Raw genomic sequence first — 18,407 nt, forward strand, 5'->3', positions numbered from 1 at the left:
ACAATGAATACACATATAATTAACAATACTCATGTTCTTTACTTGAAAGTTAGTGTGCTATATTAACCTGAAAAGAGGTCGATGACATACAAGCTAAAGAGCCACCCATGAAAGCAAACACATGCCTTCCTCTCTGACAAAAGTGAGGCACAAATATAGGTCTGAGTTTTTGTACTTTGAGGAGTTCATGTTAAGTGAGGTAGAGGGGCTGCCTCGGGAAGGAGGGTGAGAAAAGGGGGTTGATTAGTAACTCTCCCTTTATGTGTATCTGTTTTGAGTTTTGTAAAGTACTACTTTTACAATTATAATTCTATGTAATTACATACATGTAAATATTTATACATACTTATATAATTTACTTATATATGTTTACATGATTAACTTGAGTGTATTCTGAATTATATTTTATATAATGTAGTTATATAACTATAACATATGTAATGATATATTATTATATTTTTGTATAATCTCTGTGTGTAATGCACATGCATGCATATACCTAAATTCACCAATCAAACAGTGCTTTTCTCTTTTACTTTTGAGGCTATCATTAAGTACACAATTGAATCAGCTGTCCTAGCATAAGAAGTGCTACAAATTGGTATATATTTTAATATCACCAGAGAACATAAATCTACTTTAATAACTTAGTACTTTATGAAATTACTAGTTAATAATTTAGCCAAAACATATATCTAAACATTTTTAATGAGTAAGAAAAAGTACACTACTTCTACTTATCTTGATATGTGTATATTTCAGAAGAAAATTTATGAGTGATTACATTTTTCTATAAATAGTAAACACATTAGGAGTTATGGGTGTAAAGAGCAATGGTAATTTGTGAAAATTTGATGTGAGTATTAAATCTAACAGAGGTTGTCTACCTACAATATATAAAGAAAGGGTTACTATCATACCTACTTCATTCAGCTTCATAAGTAGATCTTCTCTGACAAAAGTTTTCATCCAGCATAAATGTTATTATTTTAGCACAGCAGAAACAAAATATATCATGTTATGATGCTAATACTGAATTTGTATGCATTTGTACCAAAAGGGAAAAAATCTTTAAAACAAAAGAACATTGAATTGGAAAGAAAATAATTTTGTTAACTTTTCTCAAAATAAGAGTGTACTACAGCGTGTCAAATCCAAAAATCATTAACTAGAAAAGTAGTGTTAAAAACATTTTGGCTTCACATAAAAATGTACTCTGAGGTCTAGGTGTTCTGCTATGATTCTGTGCCTATTCTAGCATACAAAATTAGAATGGGAGAAAATCAGCCAATAGGGGATATTGTAGTATAACATTCAAAAAATGTCTTTCAAATAATTAAGACTTACTGTTATTTCAGTCTTTCCTTTACAATTTCATTTTTAATGATCCTGAAAAGAAATAAATAAATCAATATATGATCGTCTTTAAAGATATCCATGAAATAACATACATCCCAAGTGTTCACGTTTATTCTCAAAAATATATATTAAAACTAAAATATCCTTATTCAAACAGTTGAAAGGGTTTTAAACTTTCACCTTAATGTCAAACAGTTGATACTAACTTTCCTAATAAAAGTAGTCATCTTCTTGGATGTCCTGAAAAAGGAATAATCAATTCAAGTTATTGCAAGTCTGCTGCCTAACTTTGGAAATATGTAAATTCTAGATGTCAAAATTAACAAGAATCAAAGTTAATTAAAATATTTAAATAGCTACAGCCACACTTAAGTTTCTAATAAGTCAAATTATACCGTTGCTAGTTTTAGTTTGCAAAATATCAGTGGTTTAAAGACAAAATATTGTCCTATGAGTGAACATATGAATGAATTTGTTTACAATCTATACTTTTTTTTTTTTTTTTTTTTTTTCCTTTGGTACTGGGGATCGAACTCGGGTCCTTGTTCTTGCAAGGCAGGCGGCGGAACCACTGAGCTAAATCCCCGGCCCAATCTATACATTTTTAAACACTTTTTCAAATCACCACAATGTTAATGAAATGCCATTTTAAATACAATATTATTTTAGATGTAATTTAAATATATCATAAAAGTCTAATGTCTAAAATTATATTTCAGACACTATTTTAAGTTCCTTAGAAATGTTTTAAAATAAGTCATTTAATATATTATAATTTATTTCTTAACTAATCTTATTTATTGTCATAACCATCTAGAAATTATTTGTCTATAACAGGAACTAAATGAATTTGAAATGAGGTGAAGATTTTCAAGAACATATGTTTATTGATGGGGTTTTACAAATCATATTCCAACTCTGTCAGAGGCTGTAAATATTAACAAAATGATTGATGAGCTAGTCCAGTTTTTGAGACAGGAGAATTTTAATGTCAGCAGTAGAAAGAATGTTTTCCTCTGTTGACCTAGTTCATAGTTGGCAAAATATTTGGAAACTAAAACATTAAGGAGAGCTAGTCTCCTTTCCAGACCATGAATATGCAGAAAGAGGAAAACAGCATTGAAAATTACAATCCAATATTTTAAGATTTTTATTTTGAGCTGACAGTAGATATTTTTGGTTTAAAAATCCTACATAATATTTAAATAGTTAAATTCTATATATTATATATTACATATTGTATTATATTGGTTTAAAGAATGAATATTTATTGTTCAGTTTAAGTGAAGTGAACTATTTAAATACTGAGAATAAAGTCCAGTAAAGTTAAAAATCAAGTACAAAGACATCTGCATTTGTTAAATAAAAAATGTAAACTTCTGGTCAGTTGTACAGGTCTTACATCCTTAATGGAACATAAGAGAAAATAAGCAAAAATTCTTAATTAGTTGTTAGAGCTTGCAACTAACTTTCAAGTGTGTCACCAAGTAAAGTCCATAATACAGTAGTTTAATGTTTGTCTACACACTGGAAAAATTAGAGAAGATTTCCTTATCAGAGATCCACAGTGCATGTCAGTTAAAATTTACATTTTTTAAAAATTTGTGGTCTGCATTCCAAAGGCAATTGTGGTGGCAATTGCTTCAAATTTCCAAATATTGTCCTGTAAAACTATAAGGGAGCCAAGTAACTTACAAAGTCTTACAAATAATTTTTCATTGATGAAACAAGTAATGATTGGGTAAAAATACTGGGCAATCACTTCTGAATTGTGTGACCAAAGTATAAGAAATCCCAGGGTAAAGCTTGAGAGTCTTACATTTTTGAAGTGTCATCTTAGACCTAGAATTCACTTGACTTGTTATCCCTCCTCAGTGTAGCAGGAGGGTTCTTCAGTTGTTACTATTAACAAGTCATTGCATTTGCTCTGCCTGAAACCTTCCCTTCAAGGTACAAACAGAGTGGCATCCCTAAATGACAAAGAACAGAAACTATTCTAATTTATTGGCACAGGTTTGATGTTGTACCTGTCTATTAGTAAAAGTTTGTACATTTGCAGAAATCAGTTTGTAACTTTAAAAAAAACTCTTGTGGCAATGTTATATGACATAAGACATATAACTCCTACCAACTGTTTATTGCCAACAGTCGAAATAGAGAAAAAAATCCCTAATTTGTTGAAGGAACTGAACAGCTTAGTTTAATCCACAATATCAGTCTATCAGTTAGGAGGTAACTCAGGGTCAGCTTACTCAGTTTTGCTGCAGAAGGTAATGACTACTCAGGACGCTTTAGATTATGCAGCAGACAGAACCAATGGTCTTAAAATTGCAAAGGGGGGCCGGGATTTAGCTCACTGGTTCCACCACCTGCCTCTCAAGTGCAAGGCCTTGAGTTTGATCCCCATTACAAAAAAGGAAAAATTGCAAAGGGGCAGTTCTTTCTGACACTAACTGTCAGTTACAAATGGCACAGGGGCTTTGCTAATAATCATCACACCTCAGGTAAGCAGTATAACACGCAACTTCTAACTCAAATGTGGAGAAATTTGCAAGTGAGATCAAGAAACACTGTCAGTTAAATGCTGTGTCCTAACCAAATGTGATGGACTGAGTGCTGTAATCCCAGCACTCTGGGAGGTTAGGCAGGAGGACTGCAAGTTCAAAACTCAACCTGTACCACTTACTGACACCTTGTTTCAAAATAAAAAATAAAAAGTGCAAGGGATGTAGTTTGGTGCAAAGACCCTGGATTCAGCCCCCAGTACAACAACTGCAACGAAAGTTCTGTCATCACCACAAAGCATATTGGCCACAACTACTTTTTTGACTGCATCTAAATCATAAGAGGACTAGGAAAACAGAGTACAATTGTGTCACTGTGCCCAGAACAAAGGAGAATCATACTTACGTGCTGTTTAAGTGGCTGTAGCAATTTAGTATCTGTGTTTTCAACAATATATTCTAAAGTTATATTATTTTCCATAATTATGGTTTTCCATAAAAATAATAATTAAATCTATTCTAATCCAAACACTGTATAATATGAGCAGGCAAATTTATATATAAAATGATTTAAGCAATCATTAAAATTTTTGCAATAGGAAACCTTACAAAAGGATAGGAAGATAATCCTATTTATATTTACATAACATAACACAAGTGGCCAAAGCTTTATGTACATAGGAATGATAATGAGTCATTTTAATAATGAGTTAAAATGAAAATTTCTGGACCCTGGGATTCATATTATGATTTACGATATCTGATACTTGTGTGCGGGAACATACATTTTTTTAATGTATCCCTCTAATTCTGAGGCAGCTAATTCCTGAATCCTGGGATCATTCTGAAACCTGTGACTGGTTGGCTCTAACAAAGAAGAACCAAAAGCATAAAATTGAACTGGAGTAGAATTCCAGTCAATGTAGTTTATACAAGTTATTGAAATTATGTTATTTTAAAATGCATCAAAAGAACATTGGACTCAGTAGTCTCAAACATGGAATAGCATTGCAGTGACATTGCCTTTCTATTCTACACAAAAACCTTGAAAAGCTGATATGAAACTGATCCTTACTTAAATAATGTAGAGCAGAGGCATAATATTGTCTTTATAGATGGCTCCCAATTTCGTATCACTAATCCAGACTTCTTTACTGAATGCCAGATTCATACATCTAACTTCCTACTCAGTATCTCCACTTGGGTAGACCTAGGATAGGTCCATCTTCATCTATCCTGAATCTGATTCTTGACATTTTTCCTCTAAACCTCCCCTTCAGATATCATCCCCATCTTTTTTTTCTGCAAAATGATTTATTATTCCAGGAAGAGATGCCCCCTGGTGGGGGGCTCACATCCCAATAAATAAATGTCTGTCAATAAATAAAAGTGGTCCATAAATAATGCTCCCTAGCTGTGGACTAAGGCTCAGGCTTATCTCGGAGAGGGTGTAAGAAACAGTAAGGATAGGTTACCCCCAACTCCAGGAAAGATGGTCCCTGATTCCCTGGAGGATTCAGCCCAGAGCCTCCCAATGAGGCACCAAAGGGACAGGGAGGGCCACAAAGGCAAGAAGTAGAACCTTAATAGGCACAGGCCTCAGGGCTTGGGATACAGCTGTGCTACAAATTGGGGCCTAGGCTGGACTGTGGTCCCGGAGCAGGCGCACAGCATAGCGGAGTCACTGTCACAGATCTGGGGAGCAGCCCAGCTGCTGGAGATGGGAAGCGAGGTAAGTACAAACACTACGATTTCAGACCACATAAGTCACAAGGAGGGCCACTGAGGATCAGCTTGGTGTGGTCCTCATAGAAGTTCACTTGGACAGTGCTGTCACTGAACATCATGAGCAGTGCCTGATTGGTCTTGACCCACTGCAGCAGCAAGTGTCGGGCAGGCACCTCTACCTCTTCCAAACTGGGCAGACCTCCACTTATCATGAGATGCTGCTCCATGTAAGAGACAAAATACCATAGGATGCCCAGCTGAGGCTTCAGAGCCTGGGGCACAGCACTCCGGAGAGGGAAAAGTGTTTTGTGCTGGTGGGGTTTAGTGCATTGTCTTTCTGTTGGCTGACAGGGCCTTGTGTGTGCCATCATTGAAGAGCACAGCTACATGGCAGCTGGACGGTTGATAACCCAAAGCTGAACTTGTTAGAGCAGTCAACTCATTTGCTGACCCACACCAGAAGCTCTGGGGCAGGGTTCTGTTCCACTGGGGGCAGGAAGGCCACACAGTTTCTCAGAGCACAGAGGGCTGACTCTACCACTGTGGCCACAGTCAGGGCTTCTTCAAGACCATCTCCACTGCTGGCCAGCATCCCACAGGGTGAGCTATCTTCAGTTGCTGTCTCTACCAGGCTCACAGGGGTTGGACCAGAAGCTGCTGGTACCTGGGCCTGGTGCCCTGATGGCCAAGGGGTGTGCGCATGAGGCCGTTCACCAAACAGGACACCTCCTCCTTCTCCTTAGGATGGTTCTTATCCTTGTTCTTCTTCCTGCCAAAAAGGCTCTTAGTAACTTGGGCAAACACACTCCTTGCTGGATTTGGAGGTGTCAGGTCGGGGACTGTTACACAGCTGCTGACAGGGAGCCTGTTGGGGGTGTAGCCCTTAGTAAAGAAGTCATGGCACAGGATTTGGTCAATAGAGGGGTGGTCTCGGGGCGAGGCTGGGAGGATGGCAGCTAGGAGCTGCTGGGCAGGCAGTGAGAGGTGGGCAGGCAGCTGTAGCAGACCTGCTTGATGCAGCAGTAGGACTCCTTCAGGTTTGCTATCTCAAAGGGGGGGCTCCCACAGAGCAGCGTGTACATGACACGGCCCAGTGACCACACATCTGCCTCAGGGTCATGGCCCTGACTCAGCAGCACTTCTGGAACCACATACTTGGGGGTGCCACTGATGGTCTTCTTCCTCTGCTGCAGGGGCGCTAACCGAGCTGCGAGCCCAAAGTCCCAAACCTTCAGTTCCATGTTCTCGGTGACGAAAACATTTCCCAGCTTGAGGTCCCTGTGCAAGATGCCCCGCTGGTGCAAGTACTTGAGGCCAGAAAGGATCTGGCGCAGGTAGTAGTGCACCTCTGGTTCCAACAGGATATGTCGGGCCTTCCAGATGTGGGCCAGGGACTTTCGGCTGCAGAGCTCCAGGAAAATGTATATGCTGTCAGCATCCTCAAAGTGGTGTGAAAAACGAACGATATGGCGATTCTGTAGGTCTCTGTGCAGCTCAATCTCGTTGATGATCTTCTCGCGTCCATGCGGCTCTGCGGGATGACTTTGCCTGAGTAGGCGCTGCGGGTCTCCGCGTCAGTAGCCTCGTAGTAGTGGGCAAAACCTCCCTTGCCCAACAAGTGGCCTTTGAAGTAGGTGCGACCGCTGAGCCGGTCTGTGATGGGGCGCCAGGGATCCCGCACAGGTGGCCCAGCCAGCGTCTCCACCTCAGGTCTGGGCAGGGCACTCGGAGGGCCCCAGGGACAGCGGGGATGCAGGCGGGACCGCCGCATGCGGGAAGGCATGGGGAGTCAGGAAGCCAGCCAGCGGGGTCCACGCAGGCCGCATCTCCCCGGTTCTGCCAGGCCCTGGTGGCCCGTGGCGCTGCCTGGCTTTGCTACTGGGCCTCATCTCCATCTTTATCAAAACAAACATTCTTTTAATTACTCAGGCCAAAACTTGGAAACCATGCTTGATTCATGTTTTTCTTTACTGTTTGATTTAGAATTGTTTTCACATCTATTTTCTAAATCACTCAGCAAAGCCTGTGCTTCCTTTGAAGGTTCGTTCCAGAGGCTGCCCAGTTCCTGCCATCTCTCTCACTACCAGCCCGGTCTCACCATCACCAGCTCTCATATGGACCCCTGTAAACACTTCCTGAGCAATGGTGATGAATGTTCATCTAAACTTCATTTTTAAATAATAAATAAATATTACAATGCTTCAAACAATGAAAAGGAAGAAAGGGAAAGGAAGGAGAAAGGGAGAAATTAGGAAGGAAGAAGAAAAGCCAGCAAATAAGAAAGTAAGAAGAAGGATGAGGAAGAAAAAGGCAACATGGAAGAAAGGAAGAACGGAGAGGGGGAAACAGAGAAGAAATCCCCCTTTGGCAGCATCTGCACACTTCCACTACTGCTACTTTCCAGTGGCAAAACAGCAGGGTCCTGGCAAAGAAAAGTATAATGGCTTCTGGTGAGCTGAGAAGAGCGGGTTCCAGCATAACACTGCTTCTTCCTTCCTTCACTCCCGTGCACACAACAGCAAGAGATGCTTGAATTTTCTGCTGCCACTCCTCTGCCCAGAGCCTGCTAAGATGACCCACACTGCACTCAGAGTAAGATATCAAATCTTTTTTTCCGGTACTAAAAGTTGAATGCAGGCCCTTCTTCCTGAGCTACATCCCCAGCCTTTTTTCTTTTTCCTCTTCCTTTTTTTTTCTTTGAGACAGGGTCTCCCTATGTCACTATGTTGCCCAGGCTAGGCCCAACTTGTCATCCTCCTGCCTCACCGCCCAGATTGCTGAGGTTAGACCAATGCACCAGCATGCCTAGCTAAGACCTCAAATCGTAACCTGAACCTCACAGCTAGCACAAATGGTGTCCAAGCCTTTGTTCTCTAATTCACCGATCTCATCACCTGTCATGCTCACCTGCCTCACTGCACTTCTGCCACCCTTACTTCTTCACTGCTCTTAAACATACCAAGCATTTCCCTACCAATTCCCCTGCTCAGGCCACTTTTCCCCTAGACAAGTGCTTGAAGCTCTCCCAGCCTTTGTATAAAGAGCACCTACTCAGGAAAGCCTGCCTGAATGTCTGACATAAAAAGGCAAAATGAGCCTTACTCTAATCCTTCAGCTTACTTTAGTTTCCCTTAGAGCACATTTCATCACTTGACATTTATACACATAGTTACTTATTCCTATCAATTTGTGTAGCATTTGTCTCTTTCAGGACACACGTAATGGTTCACAGCTATGTCATCAATGTACCTGACAGTGCTAGTCACATAATGAAGTAATAAAATCTTATTGACCAAAGAGTCATAAAATATATAAGCAAATAAATGAAGGGGGTAATTCCAAGTAATGAAAAGGAAACAAATAAAGGAAAGTGGTGAGTTATCCCATGATGGGAAGAGTAGTGGCCAGCCAGTAACTGGTGATATGTCTAGAGGTGATATCTAAACTGAGATCAGAATGACAGGCAATTTCCATTAGTGTAGTATGACATGAATAAAAATTCATTATAGGATAAAAGTGAAGCAGTAATATTGTGAATGATTTTAAGGATTTACAAAAGAACTAGGGAGGAACCAGTTCCCATATGGCCTTTGTCCCCAGCCAACTAGACACTCATTGAGTCTGTGCCATGGCCCTGGCCACTCACGAAGTCCAGGCCTATCTATGTTTTGTTTCCTCCTGGCACCAGAGAGCACAGGTGTTGACCAATCAACCAACCTGATCAAGGATAGGTCAGTGCTGTGGGAGAGAAGGTAAGCCCCAGAATGAAATAATAGACCTGCTCAGAAGCACAAGCCCCAAGAAATGCCCACAGCTACTTAAACTACAAAAACACACACACTGGGGTTTTACTCCAAAAGTGATACCTTTGTGATAAGTTATAGAGTTGGAGAAGAAACCAGTGCAGTACCCGCCATGTTGCCAGAGTGTTCAATTAGTCTCCATTTTGGGAAGGGGCTCTGTAAGACAAACCACAGCACAAGTAAAGAAAAACTCTGCTTTAAGCTTTTCAGTGTTACTTCCTCACAGTGAGAGACAGCCATGGATAGGGTGCAGGCTAAACACAGATGCCCTGAAAAGCTTAATCTCAGATCAGGAAGGACAAGAGCCCGGCCCTTCATTGGTAGAAACAGGCCCTGTGGGTGTGGCTTTCAGAGGTCATTCTATCTAAAAGTGTTGGCACCAGCCAAGCTGACTGCTTGAACCTTTCCCCCCAAGACCTATATCCAGCAGAGGGGAAAAGGCTGATTGCTTTTCCCATCAACCAATGTCAGTAAGGACAGGTCTCAGCTTGAATGGCTGCCACAGTCTGGCGGGTAGGGACAGAGGAGTCCCTGGAGGAGGGAGAGCACCTCACAAACTCACAGACTCTAAAGCTAAGCAGAGAAAATTGTGACTTGCTTGATTCCAATACTGTAGATCCCCCCTCCCAAAAAAAGGACTAAGTCAGAAAAACAGAGAAATTTTTTATCAACTCAATTTTTTTCTTTCTTTTATTTTCATTGGTATTTTTGATGTTGAGACTTTTTCTCTTTTCTTTTTTGTTTCCTCTTTCTAACTTTTCCCCCTTCTAATTTGTCTACTTTTTCTTTATTTTGTTCTCTTTTATCTTCTTTTTCCTTCTTGTTCTTTTCTGTTACTGTTTTCCCCTTTCATTTTTTTTCTCTTTCTCATGTCCTATTGATTGTTTCAAATTTTACTTTTCTCAAGTTCCCCATCTCTTTTATCTTTACTAGTTCAACCATTAATCTTTTGTTAACTCAATGCTATTTCTGTTGAACACTGTTCTATTTCTAGTTCCATTAGTAGGTATATTAAAATTCTAGACCTTTTTTCTATGGTACATTAGTGGTTCTTAGTGTATATCAATATCCAGTTTGTCTTTGATGCTATTATTGTTCCTGATTTTATTACTATAGCCAAGGTGATATAGTTTTTGCTATTAATTGATTTTCTCTGTATGCTAATACCTGGATTCCCTTCGTGCCATTAATAATATCATGGCCCATTCCTAGAAGAGTGGGTACTGAAGAAAATACACTGCAGCCTCCCCTCCCAAACAAATGGAGGTAGGGGGATCCTAGGACACAAGCAAAGGCCTAGAGTTAGCCATGCCTAAAGTGCATCATTGAAAAGTAGACAATGACTATAAAGAGTTCTCTATATTAGCAACTTAGTCTTCCACTATAATCAACCCATAATCCTCAGCCCCCAAAAATAAAACAAACAACAAAAAACTAGAAACATTAAAACATTCAAATATCCCAACTCCCTCAAAGCTGATCCATGGGTCAGTGGGGCAGAGGAAATTAAAAGCCACACAGCCAAATTATTCAAAAGAATAGCAGAAAAAATAAAAAAAATAGATCAATGAGATACTTTTCAAATTCAAAGAAGATATCACTAATGAACAAAACAATCAGTGAATCTACAGAAGACACTAATAAAAAGCTTGCTGACATAAAAAATGATACAAAACATGAATGTCCAGTACAGAAAAGAATTAAAGTCCATGCAAAAGTACCAAACACAAATTCAGATTAAAAACTCTTTTGAAAGTATGGGCAGAAGTGACTGATGAGAGGACAAAGTATTAGAACTAGAACACAGGGCTGTAATTGGTGACCAACTATTGAGATACCTTAAAAGCAACAATAGAACATTAAAAATGGATCCAATAGCTACTGGATGACACAGACTAAGATTAACTGGAATTTGTGAAAAATCAGAAGACATCACAAATACCATAAAAAAACTTTATACAGAAATAACAGCAGAAAATTTTCCAAATATGAAAAAAGAATTTAACATATAAGTGAGGCATATAGAACCCCAAATAGTCATGATCAGAAAGGAACTTCACAACACAACACAGTCAAAATCCAGAAATCCAACACAACAAAAATCTTAAAAGCAGTTAGAGAAAAGCAATAAATCACTTATAAAGGAAAACCCATTAGAATTATAGCAGATTTAAAATAAATGTTAAAAGGACAGGAGATGTTGGAGTGAAGTGTTTCCAGCCTTAAAACAAAGCAACTTCAAGCTCAGCATGATATATCTTGCAACACTATCTTTCAAAATTGATGGAGAAATAAGATATTTTTATAATAAAGAGCTCCTAAAGAAATTCATGACCAATAAACCAGCACTTCAAAAACTTTGCAAGAATATTCTAGAAAGAGACAATGAAGTTAACAATGCGAAAAACTCCAATAGAATGAATAAACCAGACAGAATGAGTGTTAAGTAGAAGAAAACAAAAGGGAATCAACAACAGGGAAATAATGCAATGAGGAGGATAAGTCAGTAACTATCATTAATACCTTTCAATGTGAATGGTCTCAGTTCTCAAATCAAAAGACACAGATTGCCAGAATGGATTAGGAAAAAAAATCCTACAATAAGTTGTATAAAAGAAACACATCTAACCTGAAAAAAATTTCATAGACTAAAAATGAAAAGATAGAAAATAATATTCCATGCAACAGGAAGTTGAAAACAAGCAGAAGTAGCTGTCCTATTTTCAGACAAAGCATACTGTGAGTCAAAACTGATCAAAACATGAAAAGAAGGTCATTTTATACTGATTAAGTGAAAAATTTAACAAGAACCGATAACAATTATAAACATATTTGCACCGGACAATGGTGTACCCAACATCATAATGCAAAAGAACTAGTAAAAACAAATCAAATGTTCAATGAATACTCAAGAATATTAACACTGAGTCTTAAAACAATGGAGCAAAAAGATGACATTTCATTTGAAGGAGATAGCAAAGAGGAAAATGGCTCATCCCATTCTACTTCTTTAAAATACTATGATGATTTTACTTTTTTTCTTTCATTAAGTTTATTGGTACATTTTGGGTATACAATACAGTTACATTCATCATTGGGATCTTGTGTCTTTACATGATGCATCTTGGCTCTTATTTTTCCCCATTCCCCTGCCCTCCCTTCACCCCCTCCACCATTGTTCCCTATTTACAAAGACTTTGTTTCCATTTTTTTCCTTTTCTCATATTTTTCCCTTCTTTTCTTTCCCCTACCCCTCCCACTTCCCCTACCCTTTTAATTAAAGCAAAATTGAGTAGTCTGATGGGAGTAAATGACAATGCAATCATTTTTTCTGAGAAAAAGAATGCAAATGCGAATACAAAGTAATGTACAAACACAATAGTTGGCATCCATCTGTAAAATGAAGTATCGAGAAATGCTTATTTCAAAACATTTTAATATTAGGGGGCCCTATATACACACTTAAACATATGCAATAGCTAAGTAAAATGATTTTATGTTCAACAGAAATCTAAAGTTTGTTCTATGCTAATTAAAAGAAGTTGCTTTCAGTGTGCTTATGTTATAAATAATAAATGCTAATTTTTGGAAAGCAGGGCAATATGGAGCCTAAACATGGGTTTTAATAATCAAATGCAAAACTTTTCCTTTAGATAAAACAAAAAATAAGAGTGAGAAGGTCATACCTTCAAAAAGGAGAGAATATTTTTATTTTGCATTTTTTAATGTTCAGATAAAGGATTTTTTTAAAAAGTGGTTGAAAGTCTAGAGCTGAGTTTCATCCTCAATTACTACAGCTTTTAAGCATGAAGATTTTGGCATATATCCTAAAATTTTTCCAATTGCCATCTACTCTTTATTATTTTTATTTTAATAAAAATATAAAGGGAAGGGGAGAAAACGAAGGCACACATTAATAAGAAATAGAAAAAGGTAGAAAGGGTAGATGTTCCCATGAAAAGTGACATAATTACAAGAAGGAAAATAGTTGACCTAGGTCCAGAAAAATTAAATAAATTTCTTAGATAATTAAAAAAATTCTGCTATCAAAAGGATAGGTGCATTAAAAAAACCAAAAGGACTATATGTCTATGCAAAATGGAAAGACAATCGTGCCTATAAATTTAAATTTTCAAAATTCAAAAGTATTTCCATAAGATACCTGGCAACAAAGAAGTCATTTGAAAAGCTTTCATGTATAAATATTATGCACTAATATGTTTTGAAACTTGGAAAATACTATTTGAATGAAAGAAAAGCTCCAGGTTTTGAGGCATAAAAAAGAAAAGTTCGCAATGGCAAAATTGTGTATGTGTTCCAATTGTGTATGTATTACACTGATAATAATATAGAAGCTTTTTATAAATTTCTATTGGTTTGATAGTTTTCAGAAGCCTAGTATTGGTTAAACCTAAGTGATATCTTTCAAATTACAAATTACAGCTTATCCAATGAGTATTCAAACACCTTTCACACATGTATATAAGAAAAGGTTAAATGTCTGAGAATTTTCAATGTGTTTAGAATTGATTATTTTTACCTTATGATAATTGTGAAGTATCCTTTGAGAATTCTGACATCGTGTAAAGTAGCTTATTGTGTTATGCACAGCTTAATTTCAGTCATTTACTCTTTAATTAATAATCATATGGTTGCCATTCTGACTGCTCTGTTCATAACTGTATTTGTGAACAGGGAGCTAGCTGAGATAAGATTAGAATCCAGGAAGAATACTAGATTCTGGGATTAAATTTGGAGAATTCTGGGAATTCATAACATAGATGGATAGTTGATTTAAAGTGGAAAGAGATACATTCAGATGATTTTATGTCATGATAACAGCACATTTAAACTGCTTTCTTCTCATGTTCAACCATAGGATCCACCAAGGTAAAGAGCATGTTTTAGTCATATCTCAATTTCCAATTCTTGGCCCAAAATACACACTCAGTTTTATTAAATAATTACTTAACTAATCTGAGCCACATAAAGTGTGTAGTGCTTTAGGTGCATGTGTTTGGGAAGGTAAAAAAGAACCATAATAACGATCATCCTATGTGTTATGACAAAGTCAATCCCAGAGATCCTTTAAAACACACCACCATAGAGGTCATTGCTTCAGGTTATAAGGTCTCAAAAGTAAGGTCCCAAGTTATTTATTACTTGACAAACATCTATACTTCTAATACACCCATATTTAGAAATTTTGCATATAGACTAATCACAGTTGGTTATCAAGTAGTTTATCAAAATGTTATTTCAATTGTTTGATTCATAGATCTTCCCTTTTTGTTGTCCTTTTAATAATCTTACACAAGATGTCAAACAGGTTAATACTTCTGAAAAATGCCTGAAATTAAAAGGCATGCAATACAAAAGTTATACTGCTTAAAGATTCTTCACATTAGCTTTGTAAAACTCAAAGTTAATGAAGTGCAGCTGAATTAGAGACACATTTAAAGGGTGTCTGGTGATTTACAGAACCCGGATGTCGGGAACTCATTTAGATATGTTCACACAATGGAATAACAGAGCATATAAATGTTTTCATAGAAGAGGGGAAAGGGATAAACACATGCTTCTCCAGGCCCACTAGAGAAATCAGAAAGATAAACTATATGATTTTCTGATACAATATCTAAAATTTTAAAGAAAAGATAGTGTCTAATTTTTATCTTAGTTGCCCCTCTTTTATATCTATGTTTTCTAATTAGTTTAAATAGTTGAGGCAGTTTGATAAATAGGAAACCTCTGAACTCACTGACCTCTTAGTGATCATAACTTACCTACAAAGATGGATTCAGGGAGGAAATTAGGCAGTAGTATGCTGGTAAATGTTCAAAACTGCAGTCTCAAATATAGAGAAGAAGGAAGCTCTTATTTGCAGTGTTTGCTAGTTCTATTATGTCAATATTCTTGCTCTACTTGATATCAAGTTAAGAAAAGTTTAGAAAGTGGAGTTTAGGAAAACAGTTAAATTCAGTTTATTCAATCACAGTTGTCTCAAAAGATTAGGTAATATTAATTAATAAGTATTTTCTTAGTAATTAGCTAATTTTTGAAAGGCTATGAACTATATGAACTTCTTAGGAATATTCTATATACATTGGTCTTTTGAATGTCCTAAAACCTGTTCCAGATAAATCTATTTTAATGTATGAAATCTATGTATAACACTGCATCCTTCTCATGTATTTTTTTGGCTCCTAGAATTTTTTCCACAGAACATGTAACACCTTTCAGAATAATTTTCATCAGGAACCTGTTCAGAAAATGTGATTCTAATCTCCCACTTCTAGTCGCAGTGGACACATTATGTACATTCTTAGCAATCACAGTTACTGGCTAGTAACTTATATATTGAAGGTTCACAAGGGAAGGATTTAAAATAATATGCAAGTAAACAACAGAGATTCTGTCCTATCTTTCATGCAATTGGATTACTCTTAGGTAATTGTTTCATTGGTGTCATCATAAGTGTACCCATTTATTACAGAGATATTTATTGACCATATACTATATTCACAGTGCTATAAACACTAAAGAACTGGAACTCTTAGGTCTCTTTATTTCACTTACACTGGTAAATGTTCCATTAAGGAAGGCCAATTTTAGTCTGCCTTTTTTTCAAAACTTTTGCAATATAGGGATAAAACATAGAAATTACTCTAAAACCTTATTCAAAGGAATATTTGAATGTCACATATCTTCTGATATAAAGATTTTGTTGCAAACTGCATATATTATATAGGTACTGGTCATCTCATACCTTAAATATAGCAAATAATTTTAAGGAAAAGTTTCATATTCTCATAAATATCTAATGTTGAAGTGTTCATATCTATATATTAACATATTAAAAGTAACATTTAAAAACTATCAGTCTGACTTTCAGAAAATGTTTCCAAGTATTCATATATATGCACATTTGGCAAGTTAGTAAAGTTTATGTTCACATGTAAGTATTCTTAAACCTGACCATGTTTTTGGAAAACAAACAAAGCAGAGGTAGGCTAAATGTCACCTAAAAAAAAAAAAAAAAAAAAAAAACCCCAAGATTCAACTATCTCTCTTCCAAAAGATTATATGGCATAGCCTACTTTTCCTTTAGCCACAACTCACAAATTATCATGCAATGTGCAAATCTTAGTGTCTTTGTGTTTGTTTTGTTTTCCTTTAGAGAACTGACAGGTAAATTTTCCACAGAAGAAATAGCTAGCACTTGACCTTTGGCACAAAGTACAATCTGTTGCTGTATCAGAGAAACTCTGATCTTGAATTATCTTAGCAGTCAGTAAATTATTTAAAGAAACTGGACTATGACTGATTTAGTATATATGTTCATTCCTCATACTAAAGTGTAGTTAAACTAAAATAGTGATACTTCAATAGTTCATTTTTACCCCATATCGTTTTCTCACTATGTAAGCAAAGATTGATGTCTCTCAACACATTCAAAGAAACAAAGCAATATGCATATGTTCATCCATGAAATCTCTGAGGGAACACACCAGAAAATATTCTGATTTCTAGACTGAAAGCATAAAATTGTCACTATCATAGTCACAAAACTTAACTGCTTTTCCAAAGGCACAAGAAAATTTTCCTTTAAGGTAAGTATCTGAAAAGAATATCCACATACAGCAAAACCATATGGTGTTCATTTATAGTAAAATACATAGTTTGTTGTATTAGTGGAGCCTTTATTGCAAACTACATGCTGTATGTACATGCTACTCAGTCATTTAATATCTCAAATATAGAGAATCTTTTCAAGGAAAGAAACCGTAATTTTCTACTAAATGCTCAATATTAAGAGTTCTTCTGAAAAACAACTGTAATGAAAGTTGTTTTATGCATTATCCTTTGTATCATTCTTTCCTTTTCATTCTCTAAGTTTTATGATTTATTTGTAAACAAAAATTGCTCAAAGCATAAACTGCATAGAACATCTATAGTTAATTGTACATAGTTGGAAGATAAGCCAATCTGAGCACTTTTAACATGCAATTGTAGTACATTGTCAGAGGAATGTTTTATCTATGTTAATTATACATATGTCTGCATTTTGTGTGCTTATTATAGTTCTTTCTTCAATAATATAGAATATGTGGCATTTCATACTTGTCCATTTCTTATTCAAATAGCATTAGCCACTTGTGTATTATATTACAAGATTCAACTTTAGTAACCAAACACCTCATAGAAAGGAAAAAAAATTTACATTTGTACTTAAAGATTTGTTCACATATCAAGCACTGAAAAAATACAAAGGCATAAATTAGGAACAGAACTACTGTCAGAGGCTATTGGTTTTGCTACAGATTTGAATTTTCCATAAACACAGAAAGATTATACTTTGTAAAAACATTAGCACTAAACCAAGGAAGTTTCTCACTAAGATTTCTACCTCTCCTCATGAGATCTAACCACAAAAATAAACATAAAAATGGAAAAATCTTGGGCAGAATATCAAAGAGAATCAAGTCAGAGGGAGAAATTCATAATAACACATGTCTATGTTACAGTCCAGCAAAGAGGGAAACATTCTTAAATGATATTCATAATAAATCTATATTAACAATAAATTATGATTCTGCCTTTGGGAGGAGGGTGTCTTGACCCTTGACCTCAGTGCACATAAAGCCAGAGAAATGAAAATCTTGTTTTCATCCTTGTTTATTTTACACAAATTTCCTGTCTTTAGCTAAACTTGTATAAGGAAAACAATTCTATTCTGAATTGCCCAAGTCTGGTTCTTAATAGTCATGTGACTTTTTTTTCTGCCAGCCATGTGCTCCGTATCATTTTACTCTGAAATAACTATGCGGATTTCAGCTCAACCTCCCTTTGCTTATAATGCATGACATACCCCGTGAGGGAGCCTGAGAACAGACTCCCTTGAAAAGCAAGGTTCTCATAGTTGGCCTGTAACCATGGAAGCAGATGCCGTTTTCTTCTTACCCTGCTTACCTCTTTGCAGCCTCGAGCTGCTCCTTATTGTTAAAAGGGG

The 18,407-nt window shown here is 36.4% G+C and overlaps 1 pseudogene across 1 annotated transcript; it reads right to left on the bottom strand.

The window, feature by feature from the left end:
* Nucleotides 1-1,395: 1,395 nt before the first annotated feature.
* On the bottom strand, nucleotides 1,396-18,368 carry LOC147830379 (serine/threonine-protein kinase PLK3 pseudogene; annotated as a pseudogene). Its single transcript, XR_015450202.1, has one exon. The product of XR_015450202.1 is annotated as a serine/threonine-protein kinase PLK3 pseudogene (transcript).
* Between the last annotated feature and the right edge of the window lie 39 nt (nucleotides 18,369-18,407).

The sequence above is a fragment of the Heterocephalus glaber genome, unplaced genomic scaffold (assembly GCF_053883595.1).
Source record: "Heterocephalus glaber isolate CG9 unplaced genomic scaffold, H.glaber_assembly_v1.0 deba00000122, whole genome shotgun sequence".
Classification (NCBI taxonomy): Eukaryota; Metazoa; Chordata; class Mammalia; order Rodentia; family Bathyergidae; genus Heterocephalus; species Heterocephalus glaber.